Here is a 17944-nt window from a genome sequence, read left to right on the forward strand (position 1 = left end):
CGTCTTTGTATTTTCATTCCAAGATAAAATCGAGATAAAAGAAAATTGATTTTATTTTTCATGAGAAAAAAAATATATATGATTTTTTAAACATCACCATTTGCATGTCATACTAACAAGTGTTGAGTGTAGTGGTAGTCTAATTTAATTGTGGAAGTTTCTAAAAATCTCTAAATTGATACAATATTTAAAACTACCTGGCTTTAAATAAGAAGATAAACGCGCTTCAACACGCTCAAACTCATATCCTCCTGCATTAACAACTAAGTTAAGACTCAATCAACATTATTTTATCAATTTTAATTTTAAAATTTTGTTGATTTTCCTTGTCAACTATTAATTGAACAAAGTGATTACTAGTAGAAAATAGAAATAGACATTAAAAATTGTCCATTTAGTTTGTTTAGAAAATTACATTTTGAGCACTATTAGCAATGACAACTAAGTCGAAATTAGATCACTTTGTCTCTAAGGCTTTCTTACTCCTTAAAGGTTTTCTTCAAAACTTACATGTAAATTGCTTGTTTCAATCAAGTTTACTTACAAAATTTGTACTTAACAATAGTTCTTAATTAAACAAGTAATGTGCACTTTTTTTTTGTCTATCTAAGATAATAAAATAAATTCTTGAATTATAATCAATTACGATCACACAATTCCTTTAAAATAGTCAAGTCTTCACTATTTGGGATGCTAATAGAGATCTTATTGTACTCCTATAAAGATTAAATCCTTTATTCAAGGGAACTTTGATTGCATTTAATTGTGATCATTCTTCCACCCAAAATTTTTCTGAAACGAGCTACTAACAATCTTTGACATTCAACATGTCTAAATCTATTTAATCAAAATATGACAAGAAATTTAAAAGTTGCTGTTTAGGTGAGGAAGGATGATTTCAATGAATACAAACAGAAGAGGAAAAATAGTAATTACATCTCGCTCACCAGGGAGACCATAACTCTAATACTATTGATTACTCAACATGTTAAGCTCTCTAAACCCGAGACATGGAGAAATACATGGATTTTGGGGTCTTAGAGATGGTATGAAGATAATAAATAATGATTTTATTTATTTAAGAATTATAAGATTCAAAGATATATCTTTGTTTTGCAAAGATGAATCAATGGGAGGTCTGTGTTGTGTCTTTGTCAAATGTCCCGTTGCTTATATGAATTAATAGTCAAAAAGTAGTCTCGTGTTTCTATATTAAACTTTTATATTGCATGTAGTTATGTCACACACAATTTATTCCTATATAAAGTTAAGAAATGTGTACGAAGGAGATTCTCGGAATGTGTTGTTGGAATCAAAGGGTGGCGGCTAGTCCTATGTTAGTGTGTGTGATATTTGAAGAACCTGCAAATTTCCACACTCTCTGCAGTCGGCGGTCTGAGCACAGTCGCATGGAAGTCTAAAGAGTAGGGGTGAGCATTCGGTCGAATCGAATCGAAAATTTTCGAGTTAATCGAGTTTTCGAATCTTATTTTATCATCCTAACTTTATTTGAAGTTTTCTCGAATCGAGTCGAGTGAGATGGAATTCGAATCGAATCGAATCAAATATATTTGTTCGAGTTAAATTTTAAAAAATAATTTTGGGTCATTGTAACCACTGTCACCCATCGTAATAAAATTTGTCCACCTTAATCAAATTTTTTATTAACTTTCGTCACCTCATAATTTATTTATTAATTTTTTATATATTGGTTAGCTTCTTTGCTTGCTTAGTTGTTTCAATTATCTTCAGATTCTTGTCACTATGTATTTTGGAATTAAAAAATATATTAAATGTAAAAATATGATTTTTTTTGAAAAATAGTTGCAGATTGGGCTGTATTATTGAAATCAAATAAAGAAAAAAAACAAAACAGAATCAGTCCAGGCCCGGTTTGAGCCTTAATCCTATCCCCAAAACAAAACAATAAAAAATTAAAAAACTGAAATGTCAAAAGCTACTACCATTAAATCCTAAAAGCAAAGATAATCGAACCTTCGAAGCCATTAATCTCATTGTAAAATCTTTCCCAATCAGCATCAAAACTTTCAATCGTCTTGTTCCTTCACCTGCCAAAACTTCTTCAAGACGAAATCATACTCCCGAGGAAACCCCTTGTTCTGTCATTTCTTTACCTGCTACCTCTCGGTTTACCTATTTCATTTTCATCCCTGTCATTCAATCTGATTCCCCCCTCGATCCCTCCCACTCTGATCTTCTGCATATTCTGGGACTCCCTCAACCAGGTATAATATTCGTTTATCCCTCAACGTTGCTTTTGCTATCATATGCGCAAGGCTGTTTACTGCTCTTGGAACATGTTCAAATCTAAATTCCTGGAAACTTGATTGTAGTTTATGAATATCACTGATGTAGGCACACACCTTTGATTTATCTGGGATATTAGATCTGTATTTCTTTATTATCGAAAGTGAATCTCCTTCAATAATGATTTTTCTCCATTTCATTTCTTTACCTGTTTTAATCGCTTTCCGGCTCGCGAGCGCCTCTGCCGCAAAAGGGGATGCCACATGTTTGTAAATCATCGAGCATGAGAGTAAGACCTTGCCTTCGTTGTCTCTAGCCACAATCCCATGATAGATTGCTTACTCTTTCCGTCATATGCTGCATCAAAGTTTATTTTCACAATCTGGTCAGGTGGCTTCTTCCACTTACTTGTAGATTTATAAGATTCGCTTTACTTTTCCTATCCCATCCAACTCTTGTATGTAGCTACTAACAAATCTACTTATTTTTTTCCAGTTGCTCACTTTATTATGCACTCTATTATTTCGGTCACCCATATAGCCCATAATGTACAACAAAACATCCTACACTGAGATTCTGAGTTTTTCACAAAAACTTCGGTGAGCCACTCTGCAAACTCCATCTGTTGTTCGTGCATCAAAACATTACATGGTAATTCTTTCCATACTGATTTTGACTCAGGGCATTCTCGGAAAAGGTGATTCATACTCTCTGAACCAACTCCGCATCGTGGACACACTGTAGTGTTTATTAGCTTTTTCTGAAATAGATTAACTCGTGTAGCTAAAAAATTCCACGATATCTTCTAGATTGTAATTTTGATTTTTAAGGGAAGATTTAGCAGCCATAATTTCCTGTAGAATTCCTTGTAGCCTTCTTGTAAAGCATAAGCTCTAGGGTCATCCTCGATATTCTGTAATAGTTTATAGGAGCTCTGAACTGTGAACTCTCCTGACGCGTCAGCAGTCCAGACCCGGAAGTCTTCATGGGGATCCTTTGCCAATGGGATACTAATAATCTTCTCAGCTACATCCTCCGGAAAGGTAGAAAATATCAACTCTTCCTTCCATGTTCTGTTATTTTGATTGATTAGATCGGCAACTTTACAATCGTTCAAATTCGTGATTATAGCTGATAATCTGTTTCTTCCCACATCGGGGATCCAATTGTCCCATCCAACTGTAATTAGATCTCCCCTACCGACTCTCCAGCCCATACCTTCCTTTAAAATACTCTTTGTAGCCCAAATACTTTTCCACGTATACGAAGCATTGTTCCCCAAACATGAATCTAGGAAATAATTATTTGGGAAATATTTTGCTTTTAAAACTTGAGCTAATAACGAATCTGGGATAGGTCAAAATTTTCCAACCCTGTTTAGCTAATAATGAGACATTAAATTTAGCCAAATCTCTGAATCCCAAACCACATTCTCCTTTAGACCGGCACAAGTAAGTCCATTTACACCAATGAATTCCTTTTCTCCCATGAGCTTTTTGCCACCAGAACTTAGCAAAAATGCCTTCTAAATCTCTGCAAAAAGACTTCGGTAACAAAAAACACGACATTGCATATGTTGGAATAGCCTGTAGGACCGACTTCAAAAAAACTTCCTTGCCACCTTGCGACAACATTCTGGTGCTCCACCCATCAATTCTGCTGTAAATTTTCTCTTTGAGATATTGAAAAGATTCCTTTTTCCGTCTACCCACCACATTTGGAAGTCCTAGATATCTTTCCATATTTGTTGATGTTCGTATCCCCAAGATTGCCGAGACTTCATTCTTTTTATCTTCTGTAGTATTTGTGCTGTAAAAGATAGTAGATTTGTTAAAATTGACGCATTGACCGGAACTTCTACCATATTCCTTCAAAATTTCTTTTAGCACTACTGCCCCCCTTCCTGTTGCTTCCCCAAACAAAATACAATCATCTGCAAAGAGTAGATGAGTAATTTCTGGGCCTCTTCTACTTGCCTTTGCTCCTTTTAACAACTTTTCCTTCGATGCCATTCTCATCAAGGCTGATAATCCCTCACTACACATCAAAAAGAGAAAAGGGCTCAAAGGATCTCCTTGTCTCAAACCTCTCGTTGGCTTAAAGCTTCTCCCACAACCCCCGTTAGTATTCACAACATAGGACATAGTAGAAATGCATTTCATGACCAACTCTACCCATTCAATATCAAAACCCATACATAACATGACTTCTTTTAAACAACCCCATTCAACCCTATCATAGGCTTTACTCATATCAAGTTTAACGGCCATATATCCTTTTTTCCCTCCTCTTTTTTGTCTAAATGTATGCAAAATCTCATAGGCAAGAAGCACATTATCTGTAATAAGCCTTTCTGGGACGAACGCACTTTGAGCTGCATCTATACACCTACCAATACAGATTTGAAGTCGATTTGCAATTGTTTTCACCACCACTTTATAAAGGACTGAACATAAACTGATAGGTCTGAAATTTGCTAAGCTAGTTGGGTTAGGGGTTTTTGGAATCAGCACAATCTCTGTTTGATTGAAAAGACCAAAATTTTTACCTTCATTAAGAATTCCCAGACAGAAATCAACAACTTCCTTGCCCACAATGTGCCAAAATTTCTGAAAGAATAATGCTGAAAAACCATCCGACCTGGTGCTTTTGTGGGACCCATTCCTTTCAAAGCTTCGTGAACTTCTTCTGCTGTAAATTTATTCTTCAAGCCTCTATTCATATCAACCGGAATCTTACTATTGATACCTGTTAGAAGATGAGAAGGATCTCCTACTTCACTTGATGTAAATAAGTTCTGAAAGTACCTGGTAGCCACTTCATTAATCTCACTAGCTTTATTTGCCTCTCTCCCATCACCCATGTCTAATTTGAAATTGTATTAAGTTTCCTCCGCATTGTGGCTAATCTATGAAAAAAAGTCGTATTTCGGTCTATTGCCTTAAGCCAGTTTGCCCTTGCCCTTTGTTCCCAATAGAGCTCATCCTTCTCAATCTCCATGTTTAAATGAATTCTGGTATCGATCATTTCTCCAATGACTTCATCATTCCTATCCTGCTCCACTAATAATTCAAGCTGCTTAGTACGTTTTTTCTTCAAGCCTTCTCTTCGTTCTTTTATTGAATTTGCCCATACCCTTAAATCAATCTTTAATCTTTCGAGCTTATCAGAAACTGTGCCAACTCTTGACTCCCAGGAATCTCTAACTACTTTCTCAAATGTATCCTCCATAATCCACCATGCCTCAAATCTGAATCTTTCATTGCCTTTATGATTGTCTCTACAATTTGTATTAACAAGAATTGGACAATGATCAGACATGGAATGAGTTAAATGCTTGATGATACCTGCTGGAAATAATAGCTTCCACTTATCGTTTGCCACCCCCTATCGAGTCTTTCTCTAATATTCGTCTCCGGTGAAATTCCCCTCTCCCAACTAAACCAGACCCCTGAATAACCCACATCTTCAAGTAAACAATCTCCTAGAGCCTCTCTGAACGCCTCCATTTGATTCTCCTCCTTTGGTGCACCCCCGTGTTTTTCATAAGAATAAAGTATCTCATTAAAATCACCGCATACCATCCAAGGATGAGTCCTATCTTGTCCCAATTTCTTTAGCAAATTCTATGTAGCACCTTTATCTTTAACATAAGGCGAACCGTAAAACTCCGTGAATCTCCATTCGACTTCGACATCATCGTCACCTCCTTTTATCAAAACATCAATATGGTTCTTAGAATAACTTTGTAAACAAACTTCAATTTCTCATTTCCACGCCAAGCTTAATCCACCTCGTGTACCCTCAGCTTCAATGTCGATACCATTGTTGAAACCACATCGCCTTCTAGCTTTTTCCATACGATGTTTATCTAACTTTGTCTCAATTAAGAAGACCATTTGGGGATTGTGTTGCTTTAAAAGGAAGTAAAACCTCCTCACTGCCCGTGGACTCCCCAATCCATGAACATTCCAGCTTATTATTTTCATAACGCCCGGTCGGCTTGCCTATTGGCAGCCGCCGATCTTGATAAGTTTTGTACCTCCGTTTGCTTCGCACTCTCCATCATCCCTTCTGAGCAGACGCTTTCACATTCCTCCACTTCAGCCATTTTCACTCTTTTAATTCCAACCCTTTCACCACTTCTTGGGCTGCCCTCTTCTGTGAACTTTCGCTTCCTCATTCTATTAGCATCTGCTGCTTCTACCTCCATATCCATTGTTTTAATAATTTTCCAACTCCTCCTCTTTTCATGATTAATGTCTGTACCCTCTTGTGCTTTACTATTATCGATCTCCACGACCTCCTCTGTCCCAAAATTGTTTTCCTGCAGCTTCAACAAATCTTTCCCTCCCATTATCTCCATATTCTCCTGTAATTCTTTCAACTCCTGCTGCTTCTTATCAAATATTTTGGAACATCCTGTCAGCACTTCTTGACCTTCTGTGTATGAGCTCTGAACCCCCGCAAACCTCCACATAGTACTAAACTGCAAACTTTCTTTCCCAACTTGTTTTGACTCTACTTTTAAAGCCATTGAGTAAGGTGGATCACTACTGATTTTGCTTTTTCTTGTAGGTATTATTTGAGTACAATCTTTAAAAGGTTGGCAGATTCTCATATTTAAAAGGATTGGCAGATTCTCATATTTAAAAGGTTGGCAGATTCTCATATTTAAAAGGAACCCATATTTTTTTAACATTAATGCTTGAGACGAAAATACCTCGACGTAGTGGTTTTCGAACATCCAAACTAATTCTGAGTCGGCAGCAAGTATCATTAATTTCAGATCTGATAACCCTCCGAATGTGACACCAATTGCATGCATGAGATCCTTCTTATCAAACTCTGGTAAATACGAATCAATTTTTATCCAGAACGGTGAAGAAGTCAAACTAATCTGATCTCTCTTCATCTCCTGACTTAATTTATTGAATAAAATAAGATTCTTACGGAACAACCACGGTCTTCCTTCCAAAATTGACTCCAAATCTTCTTCTAATTCAAAAACTATCAAGTTTAGATTTTGCCCTACCCTCTGAATCTCAAACTTTTTCTTGGTCTTCCAAATACTCCTCATCTGTGCCCTAAAGCTTTCTTTATTGTATAGTTTCCCTGTCCAAACTGTGCATATCAACGTTGGTTTGGAATCTGGTACCACCTTTGACCCCTTAACCGTTAATTGAATAAGTTCATCTGCTAAAAGGGAGATCTCGTCCCTACCCTCTTTATTCTCACCACCATTTTCTTCCATCCTAAGCCGCAGAAGATACTGCTTTCTCTAGGACACCACGAAGCACTCTTGGGAGCACAGAGAATTAGGGTTTTAAAAAAATATAATTTTTTTAATGAAAGTTATTTTAAAAATAAAATGTGAAATTTATACCAATATAAAATTTTAACACGAATATTTTATGGCATAATTAATAATTTAATTTTAATATAAATATTCAATATGACTAAACAATTCAATAATATAAATAATATAAAATGTGAAATTTAATTTAATAATATAAATAGTAGATATAAATAAAATTATTACTATTTATGTTTAGTGAATTTTTTTTGGATAATTTTGATTTTTTATTTGAGGGTAAAGGGTGAGAAGTAAAAGTTTAGGGGGAAAATAAAAAGTTTTGGAGAATAAAAGTTTGAGGGAAAGTAAATAGGGGGAGTAAAACTTTGGAGGGAAAATATTAAAAAAAATTAGAGGGGGGAAGGTTTGGGGTAGATAGGAGGTGGGATGGGAAGGGAATAAAAGTTTTAGGGAAAAAGTGGGAGGGAGTAAAAATTTTGGGAGAAAATAAAAGGTTTTGAGGGTTTTTGGGAATAAAAATTTGAGAAAAAATAAATGGGAGAGTAAAATTTTGGTGAGAAATGAATTTTGGGTAGATTGGGGGGTTGGGAGGGGAGGAGAGTAAAAGTTTTGGGAGGAAAGTGGGAAGGAGTAAAAGTTTTGAGGGAAAAGTAAAAAGGTTTGGGAGTTTGGGGTAAAAATGTAAAATATTATAGTTTGATATTCGAATTATTCAAGTTATTCGAATTTGAAAACTCAACTCGATTCGAACTCGAAATTCGAAAAAAAATTCAAGTTGATTCGAATAACTCGATTAACTCGAATAACTTGAGTTGTTTAACTCAAAATTCGAATTTTTTTCGATTTTTTCGAATCGAATCGAGTTTTGTTCACCCCTACTAAAGAGAGGGAGAGAGAGGGAGAGAGAGAGGAAGGGCAAATCCTAAAGCCCATGTACTATATTGAATGGGTGTCACTTTTTATAACCGAGTTAAAGTAATTATCAAAAATTATTTTTTATAAAACAATAAATTTTATTATGAAAATATGTTCGTCATGACTTGATAAATGAAAATCTTCTGCCACAGCTAGCTTCCTACTGCTATGTGTGCTCGTCACACATGATTTATTTATTTTAGTTTTTTTAATTATTTTTTAAAATCATTTTATTTATGTAATAATTTAAAAAGTAGAAGCACCAAAATTAGTTTAATATGCTGTTTTTATTTTTTAATTGATATATTAGGTGGTTTTTATTTTTCAAAATTTAGGGAAATAAATCGATCTTAGAGAAAGAGTGTGAAAGCGCATCCAATTAGGCGCACATCCAACCTTTTCTCCTCAACCTCCTTTTTTTATTTTTTAAGTTTAGGGTTAAGGTTAAAAAAATTTTTGAATTAGGAATTAGGGTTTAGTGTTTAAGATTTTAAGAGTAAAACCGTGAAAGTTTATAGGTAGATTTGAGGGGTCGGGGATGCAATAACGCATCTCAGAACACATACATTTCACATGTCATGCAGGATAGGACCATTATCTTAGAAACTCATCCTATGGAAGTCAAGTTTCAGGGTGACAATACTTGATACAGTCACGGGTCAATGTCTAAGTGGAGGTCACAGTTGGCAACCATGATGCAATCACGAGTTCGAGTATAATTAGGGGCCAATTGACAGTCGTTATGTGATCACGAGTTTAAGCTTTTTGGATGCCCACAAATGATGCGTTATATATACCATATATAATATTGAGGTCATAATCTTAGGGAAAAACGAAGGGCTTTCCGATGTAATCAACGTAATTTTTTTCTATTTCCAAGCAAATGGTATCTTTAACCTTTCATTTTCATTTGAAGGCTAACATCTAGGTGGACACAAGAGGGCTCTCAAGCAAAGAGCGGATGTTCTGGAATAGTAGAGGTTAAACTCGGGTCGGCGCGACAACAATTGTAGTTATTAATGAGTTGTTTAACAACGGCAACTGTGATAACCCCGAAAAGAGCATCACCTTTACTACACCACAACAACCCTTACTCGCCCGAAAGTCTTATTGCGTCTACGACGGTGCGGCCTTCGGATCGCCCTCAAACTTTTGTATGGTATTTATAAGGCAACATCTTCGGGTATTCGAAAAGTTTAAGCTTGTGCCTACATAACTACCATCAAGTGGCTCCCCCATTATACTTCGATCCATGACTTCATGGTATTTATAAAGAAATGTTAATGTACTTCTTGTGGTAATCTTACCAATTTTCGTCGGTCTTTCTCTGCAAATTAAACTTGTGTAGTGCTTCCATCTCTCGTGGTGGCGACGATAGTTTTTTGCCTCTACTCGAACTGTCGCATCATTCAATCTAATTCATGCATCTCCACCATCGTGTAAACAATCAATGACACATTTGAGTCCCACATACTCCATATGGCCAAAAATTCTGACGGGATGCATTTTATGATATCCGGATCGATGTATGACATCCATTCAAACTGTAGTGCACAATTATAAATTTTGTTATGTACATTGTAAATACCCGATTTTGCCCGGGTCGAAAAGGCCCGAATTACAAGCAGGCCTGTATGGCCCAATTAATAAGACAAAATAGTGGCCCAATTAACCCAAACCCGATTACAACAAAATAGGCCCAAAATTAGTTGTGGCCCAAGTAGTTTCAGAAACCCTAAGGTTTCTAGGGTAAACCGCAGCCTTCCTCGTTCGCACCGCAGCCCTGCATGATCTTTGTACCTGCACATCAAGAAAGAAAACAGCAGTAAATGGAAAGAAAAAAGAATTGCAAATCAAATCAAAGATTTGTTTCTTTATATTGTTGATACTTCGGCTATAAAAGAGCCATTGATATACTATAAAAGGGGGATTTTTTTTGACAAATCAATAGAAAACAAGCATTCTTTACAACGCAAGAGCAATAGAATAAAATGAAAGATGCAATCGAAAAATAAAAGGTTGATATATGTTTTGTTTCTTTTCGTTATTGTTTTTTTTATTTTCATTTTTTTCTTGTATATTGAAATAGAAATAAAACAAAGAGTAAAAAACTTACCTTCGTTTGCCTCTAAAACGTCATTGGGAAGGCCGGAGTTCGTCTCCGAGGACAGACGGCCTGAAGCTGAAAGGTTTCCAGGGATTTTTAGGTTATTTTTTGTTGATTTTGGGAATTTCGAGACCGGATTTGGGTTTAGAAGGGCTGAGAAAGCCGAATAGGGGATTTCCCCTTTTTTCGGCCATCGCAGACGGCGGTGCCGACGCCAGAGATCGGTGGCCGGCGTGGTGGCTAACGATCGGCCAATGCCGGACCTAGGCTGGACAAGCTGGGGAAGGGGAGAGTTTTTGAAGGTTTTTTTTGTTTTTTTTTTATTTAAAAAGACTTAAAATGAAAATTTTTGGGGAGAGTTAGTGGCTTAAATAGCCCTTCAAAAGGGCGTCGTTTTGGGTATGGGTCGACCCGAATCTGACCCGACCTGGCCTAGGATTCGCGTGTTTTTGAGCGGAGGAGTAAATTGCGCTTTTAGCCCCTCCACCTTTTTAATATTTTTACAATTAGGTTTTTTTAATTTTTAAATTTGCCCTTTAATTTATTTTCATTTTCAATTTAGCCCTACTTGAACAACGCCGTTTTAGAGGAGAAGGAAAAATTTCCCTTCCAGTCCCTCTCTGTTGTTTGCGCATTCAATTTAGTGCTTTTATCTTTACTTATTTGCAGATTTACCTAGATTTTTTATCTCTGATTCGATTTAGTTTTTTATTTCTTTTATTTTAAATTAATTAAATGATGTAATTATTATTTTTATGTAATTATTTTTTAAATTTATATATATATGTTTATTTATTGTTTCCTTATGTACATATATTTTTTCCAACTAATATTTTCTCATACTTATATATACACATATTTATTAATTTTGATAATGTAGATATTATTTAATTATTTTAATATATTTTATATGTACATGTATACATATTTATTTTTTCTAATGAATATTCTATTATATATATATATATATACACGTATATATCCATGTTTTTTATTTACTTTGAAAATGTTTAACTACCTACTTATATTTTTAACACATATTTTATATTTATGCATATATGTATATATTTCTATTTTTTCTTTGTTTTCATAAATGCATTATGTATTTCATATATATAAGCTTTATAACCTAAAATTTTATGTGTAAGATATGTTTACGTCTTTTATTCTTCATCATTTCAATGTATATATTTTGTACCTTTTTTTCCTTATATTTTTGTTTATTTCCTTTATTTGTTTATTGATTTATGTTTTCATTTATATTTTGTTCATTTATTTGATACTTTGCATGTCATTGGTTATTTTTTTATGTACATTAATTTCGTGTATTTATTTGTTTATATTATGTCTATGCCATTGTTGTATTTATTATTGTATTTTACATTTAATGAAACATTATATCGTTTTTTACTCAAACTCACAAAAAAATGGAAAATTTAAAAAACAAAAGCAATGCTCGTATTTAGAATTTTCAAAAAGATTGAGCCCTAACGTATTGAGTTCCAATTTTCTTCGTTGAAACTAATTATCGAGAATGTTTATTTAATCAAACAAAAAACTTGTTGTCGAGAATTCAATATGTTATGTCATAATGCATTGGATGTGGCGTGTTGATTTCTCGAGATAAAGACTTTTTTTTAATATTCAATGTTTGGGATGTTGAGAAATTGTGCCCTAACGTATTGGGCTGCGATTTCATCATAAATCTTAAACAATTGAATATTCTTTTAAATTTTATCACACAAGTCTTTTGGACAAACTCATCTTGAAGAAATAAAATACCGTGCCCTAACTCATTGGGTGTGACATTTTCTGTTTCAAAATGGGAGAGTCTTAATAAATAATTTAATTTAATTAAGGATCGTATTTTTAACTCTCGACGTTAAGACATTAATTAATCAATTTGGTACCAATTTTTGGGCGTTACAAGAGTGCTAATCCTTCCTCGAACGTAACTGACTCTCAAACCCATTTTTCTAAAAACTCGTAGACCAAAGTCGTCTTAGGTGATCCAATCACACCTTAATAAAAGATTGGTGGCGACTCCAATTTTTGTTTTTTAAAGTCGACAACTAAAATTTTTGTTTTCTAAAAATAAAAATGGTTTCGACAGTTTGGCGACTCCACTAGGGACGTGTTAGAGAGTCGAGCCAAAAAAGTTGATTAATTCCTGTCTTATGGTCGAGAAAATAGATTTAAAAAAAATTATGAGATCCTTTTGCATTCATTATTTTCTTGCTTAATTGATCTAAGTATTTTTGCATTATACACTACATGAGTCGAATGATTTTACCCTTCTAAGTGGGAGTGAGAAACTATTCCTTCGTAAGGTTTTCACCTCTGTGTAGGATAGTGGATCGCTTTCGGGATACATCTGTACCTATGCCTTCATGAGATTTTCATCTCCGTATAGTTATAGGGAAAATGTATTCCCCTGAACCAAACTTGATCTATATGAGCCTATAATGGGTGAAGATCGAGGAATCTGCTGGTTCAGGTACCTCTACTTTAGAACCGAACCGCGTGTAATGAGCCTTAGGAGCCTACCCTAGGTAGAATCACACCGAATGCCTAGAGGTTACCCGAAAACTTTGCGATCATTTTATTGTATTTTGTCTATTTTTGTTATCATTACTTTGGTTTTTAATTACTTTATTGGTTTGAATTTTGATGTTTTTGCATTATGTAACCGCTCGGTTATATCCTTTTAAGTGGGAGTGAGAAGCTATTTCATTCGCGAGGTCTTCACCTCCGTGCAAGATAGTGGATTGCTTTCGGGATACATCCGTACCTATGTCGTTGTGAGATTTTCAACTCCATGCAGCCATAGAGAAATGTGTTCCCCTGAACTGAACTTGGTCTATATGAGCCTATAATGGGTGAGGATCGAGGAATTTGTTGGTTCAAGTACCCTTACCTTAGAGCCAAACTTCATATAGTGAACCCTAGTTGCCTACCTTAGGAATAATTACACCAAACCCCAGTGGTTTCCCGAGTAGATGTTCAATTTGTTTCTTTCTTGCTTGCTTTTGTTTTGTACTAACCTGTTTTGTTTTGTTATGATTATGATTGCATTGCATTTTCATCATAGAAATGAGGTGTTGATTCACGTTCAGTATCTAAATAGAGATTTTGTCATAAGAAAATGGATTTCTTGATAAAGTGGGAGATAATACGGTTGTCCGAATATAGTCCAAGAAAACATGATAAGAGAAGGATGATAGTTTAATAGAGGACTACACGACTATGGCTTCGTTGCCCAAGGATTCAAGATGACAAAGATTATTGAAGAGCCGCTGAACTTTCTTAAAGAGAGGCCAACGAGCATCGCGAGGATGAGTGAGCAACGAGTTGCGGTCCAAATCAAACAAAAATGAGATAGAAGAGACGTCCCTTTTGAAGATTTTATAACACTCGAATGAAAAAGAGGATCAACTGTCTCCGCCTATGAGGGCAAGGCCGTATAAATATCCATTTTATGTAAAGAGATTTGTTTTCTAGGAAAGTTGTTCTAATAGAATTGAATCAGAATCAACGCCTCTCTTCTTTTGCATTCATGGCATTCATTGCATTCATGCATTAGCTTTGCATTGCATCACATACATTAAAAAATAACCCTAAAAATTTTGGTAGTTATCCTAGAATATCGGTACACAAGGAAAAAATAAAGTAATGGACCAAAGATTGGAAAAGCTCGAACTATTCCAAAAAGAAATGCAGGATCAACTTCAGCAGCAAATGAAAGAGCAGCTCGAGAAGATTCAGCAGAATATGATAGACAAAATGACGGAATCCCAAGGGAGTATGATGACACAGTTAACGCGACTGTTGATTGACAGAAAGGATAAAGGAAAGAGCCCTGTGGCCAATGTCGAAGAGGAAGGTGATGATGGACCCCAGTATCCCCCAGGCTTTACTCCTCCACGTGTGTAAGCCCAAGTTAAGGTATACTCGCACAAATCTACTGTCACAATCAGGCCTCAGCAGTTCCAGGCCGGTGCTTCAAACTTCCAGGCTGGATCGGGCTCTAACCCCGGAAACTACCTTGTCAACTCTGCCATTTCTGACTTTGATAAAGTGGCTGAAAAAGAAAGAATAAAGGAAGAGTTACCGAAGGAGTTAGAAGAAAGGTACAAATGGCTCGAAAAAAAGTTTAAGGCGATGGAGATTACTGAAAACTATCATGGAATCGACGCTAAAGAATTGAGTCTAGTTCCGGATTTAGTACTCCCTTACAAATTCAAAATGTCCGAGTTTGAGAAGTACAATGGAACTAGTAGCCCCGAAGCTCATATTACCATGTTTTGTAGGTGGATAACTGGGTATGTTAATAACGACCAACTGCTGATACATTGTTTTTAGGATAGCCTCACAGGGGCATCATCCAAGTGGTACAATCAATTGAGCCGTACCAAGATTAATTCATGGAGAGATTTAGCACAGGCATTCATAAAGCAGTACAATCATGTAACCGACATGGTACATGATAGGATTACTCTACAAAACATGGAAAAGAAGCCCGGTAAAGGTTTTAGGCAATACGCACAGAGGTGGAAGGAGGTTTCCGTCCAAGTTCAACCATCTCTTCTAGAAAGAGAGATGACCATGCTTTTCGTTAACACACTGAAGGCCCCATTTATCACACATATGTTAGGAAGTGCCACAAAAAGCTTTTCTGATATAGTTATGAATGGTGAAATGATAGAAAATGGGATCAGAAGTGGGAGGATTGATGCTGGAGGAAATAACAGAAGGCAAGCCTCAAAAGAAAAAGAAAATGAGGTGAACAATGTGAATGCGTACAGTAAATCGATTGCGGTGAATCAACCAAGAAAGATGGTTACTAATCAGCAGGGATCATCAAGACAAGAATCAGGTGTGAAGTAAGGTACTGAAAAGCTCCAGTTCACGCCAATTCCAATGACGTATAAGGAGCTGTATCGAAGCTTATTCGATGCGCATGTTGTTTCTCCTTTTCATGTGAAGGCTCCACAGCCTCTGTATCCCAAATGGTACGACGCAAGTGCACAATGCGATTATCATGCGGAGAATTACGGAGCATTCAATAGAGAATTACACTACCTTCAAAAAGCTAGTTGAAAGACTCATCAACATGGGTGTTGTCAAGTTTGATGACTCATCTAGTGCAGAAAATCCACTACCCAATCATGTGGTAATGGATTGAATGCAATGTACGAAGAAGTGGTGGGAAATGATCACATTAATGCCATATATGAAGACACACTTGAAAAGGGACCTTGTTAGATATCCATCCTCATAAACTTGAGAGTGTTCTAAATAATCGGATTGTATAAGAAATTTCTATAGCATCTAGAGCTTCCTTAGAGTAATGTTGAAAACACACTTGTTGCCTTTAGCCTAGAGGCAATAAGATTTCCTTTATGAAATAGGCTCATGTCTGAACGTCGTTATTCTAAGAAAATACATCTTTGCATTAATTTTTGAGCCAATATTCTTTCACTCTTTTCAAATAATTATTCTTTCATTCTTTTGGATCTTCTTCCATATTATTCCTTTATTCATTCATAATTGTACAAATAGTTATTCATAAATTTATACATTCTTTTGTATCTTCTTTGGTATTTATTATGGGTTCCCAGATATCAATGACATGAGTAATGCTGCTACATATTCAGAATTTCCTTTTGAACGAGGCATGTGTTTAGAGGGATTTCATGACTTTTAAAATGACATAGATCGAAGCTTATCTCCTGACCAGTTGAGGATGGTAGAGTAGGAGGAGAAATAACTTTTACCTCAGGAATAGACAATAGAGATTGTAACCTTTGAGAAGGGAAAAGTAGTAAAGATGCATAACTGAAGAAACGAAGCAAGACCTTGTTAAGTTACTTCAAGAGTTCAAAGATGTCTTCACATGGTCATGCCCTGGTTAAGCACTGACATTGTAATTTGAACGACAGCACGATGTCAAAAATTTACAGTATGTTCAAGATTAACATCATGAACTATGCATTTAGAATTCTTTGCCGGGTCAATGCCTTCTTATTTGGCTCGTCATGGTTTTGCCCATCGAAGTCAAGTTGTCATTTCTCTATTGTTGGATTTCATCCTAATTGAAGAGGAAGATCCAAAGTTTTTTCGTCATAGTTAAATTTTGCCTCAAAAGGCTCTATGAAAGAAATTTGATCACAAAGAAGATCTTACGCATACAAGATGAAGGTGGAAGATTTTATATAGAAGACTTTACCTAGAAAAGTATTAATTCTGATCAAAAGGGAGAACAATGACTTGCCTAATCCTATGAGTTCAGATTCAAAAAAAATGATGATGAAAAAAAGGAAAAGAAAAAAAAGAAAAAAAAGAAAAAGAAAGAAGAAAAGGAAAAGGAGAGGCCAAGGCGAAAACCTGCAAAGGGCACCTTGAGACCAAAGGGGATTTGAGTTGAAAACCCGAAAAGGACGGCTCAAATTTTAGATCAAAATGGGGCATGAGATGATCAGAGTTACTCAAAAGTTGATCAAAATGGGGCATGCTGTGATCTTGCTATGCCTGAGACGGCAGGAAAGGGTACGCGGCATCTTGGGGCATCGACAGAGTAATGTAGATCTTCTAAGCACATGTCAAACTCAGAATGGTCTTTAGGAAGTTTGTACAGAGAAGTTCAAGCCGCGATATCTGGGGCACCTAGTTTTTATACTATTTATATTTGCTTATTCTTGAAATACTTCATTCTTTTTCAAGATAAAGGTTAATTCCTCTTTCACAAGAGAAGTTTTGCATATTACTCCAGAAGTTTCTAAATAATACGGGAACCTGAAACAGGACTATTGTTTAGAGCGCACCAGGTTTAAAGGTTGGAAATCTGAGAAGGAAGAGTCTAAATTAAGACTCTCTTTGGATTTTGTTAAAAACATTGATTGAACAAAATGACAAGATATTGTGTCGATGATAAGGCTTCAATGAACAAGCAAGTAATGATCACCAAACAATAGGAAGAGGTTTCCTCGGAGAAGAAAATTCTTCATTTATGCATGAGCATTTGATATGACACCCTAGGAATGGTGTAAAAGACCAAAGAGCTTTATATTCTGTATTCTTGAATCGTGATAAGAGAGAATTGAGAAAAAGTTAGATTCTTCTACCCTTGGGTCACAGCGGGAGAAAGATGATACGAATTTTGCGTCCCAGTAGATTGAACTTTGAAGTTTACAGTGAGGGGCAATTTGATCAAATGTTTCTTTGGAGATGCCAGCAGAGCAAAAAGGCGTTCTAGCACATCAGTGTTAAAGCCTTAATAAACTTCGAGCAATGACAACCTAAGCGGGATCATTCTCGAAAAAAAATTCTGCATTCAT

The sequence above is a fragment of the Gossypium raimondii genome, chromosome 3, assembly GCF_025698545.1.
Source record: "Gossypium raimondii isolate GPD5lz chromosome 3, ASM2569854v1, whole genome shotgun sequence".
In the NCBI taxonomy this organism is placed as follows: Eukaryota; Viridiplantae; Streptophyta; class Magnoliopsida; order Malvales; family Malvaceae; genus Gossypium; species Gossypium raimondii.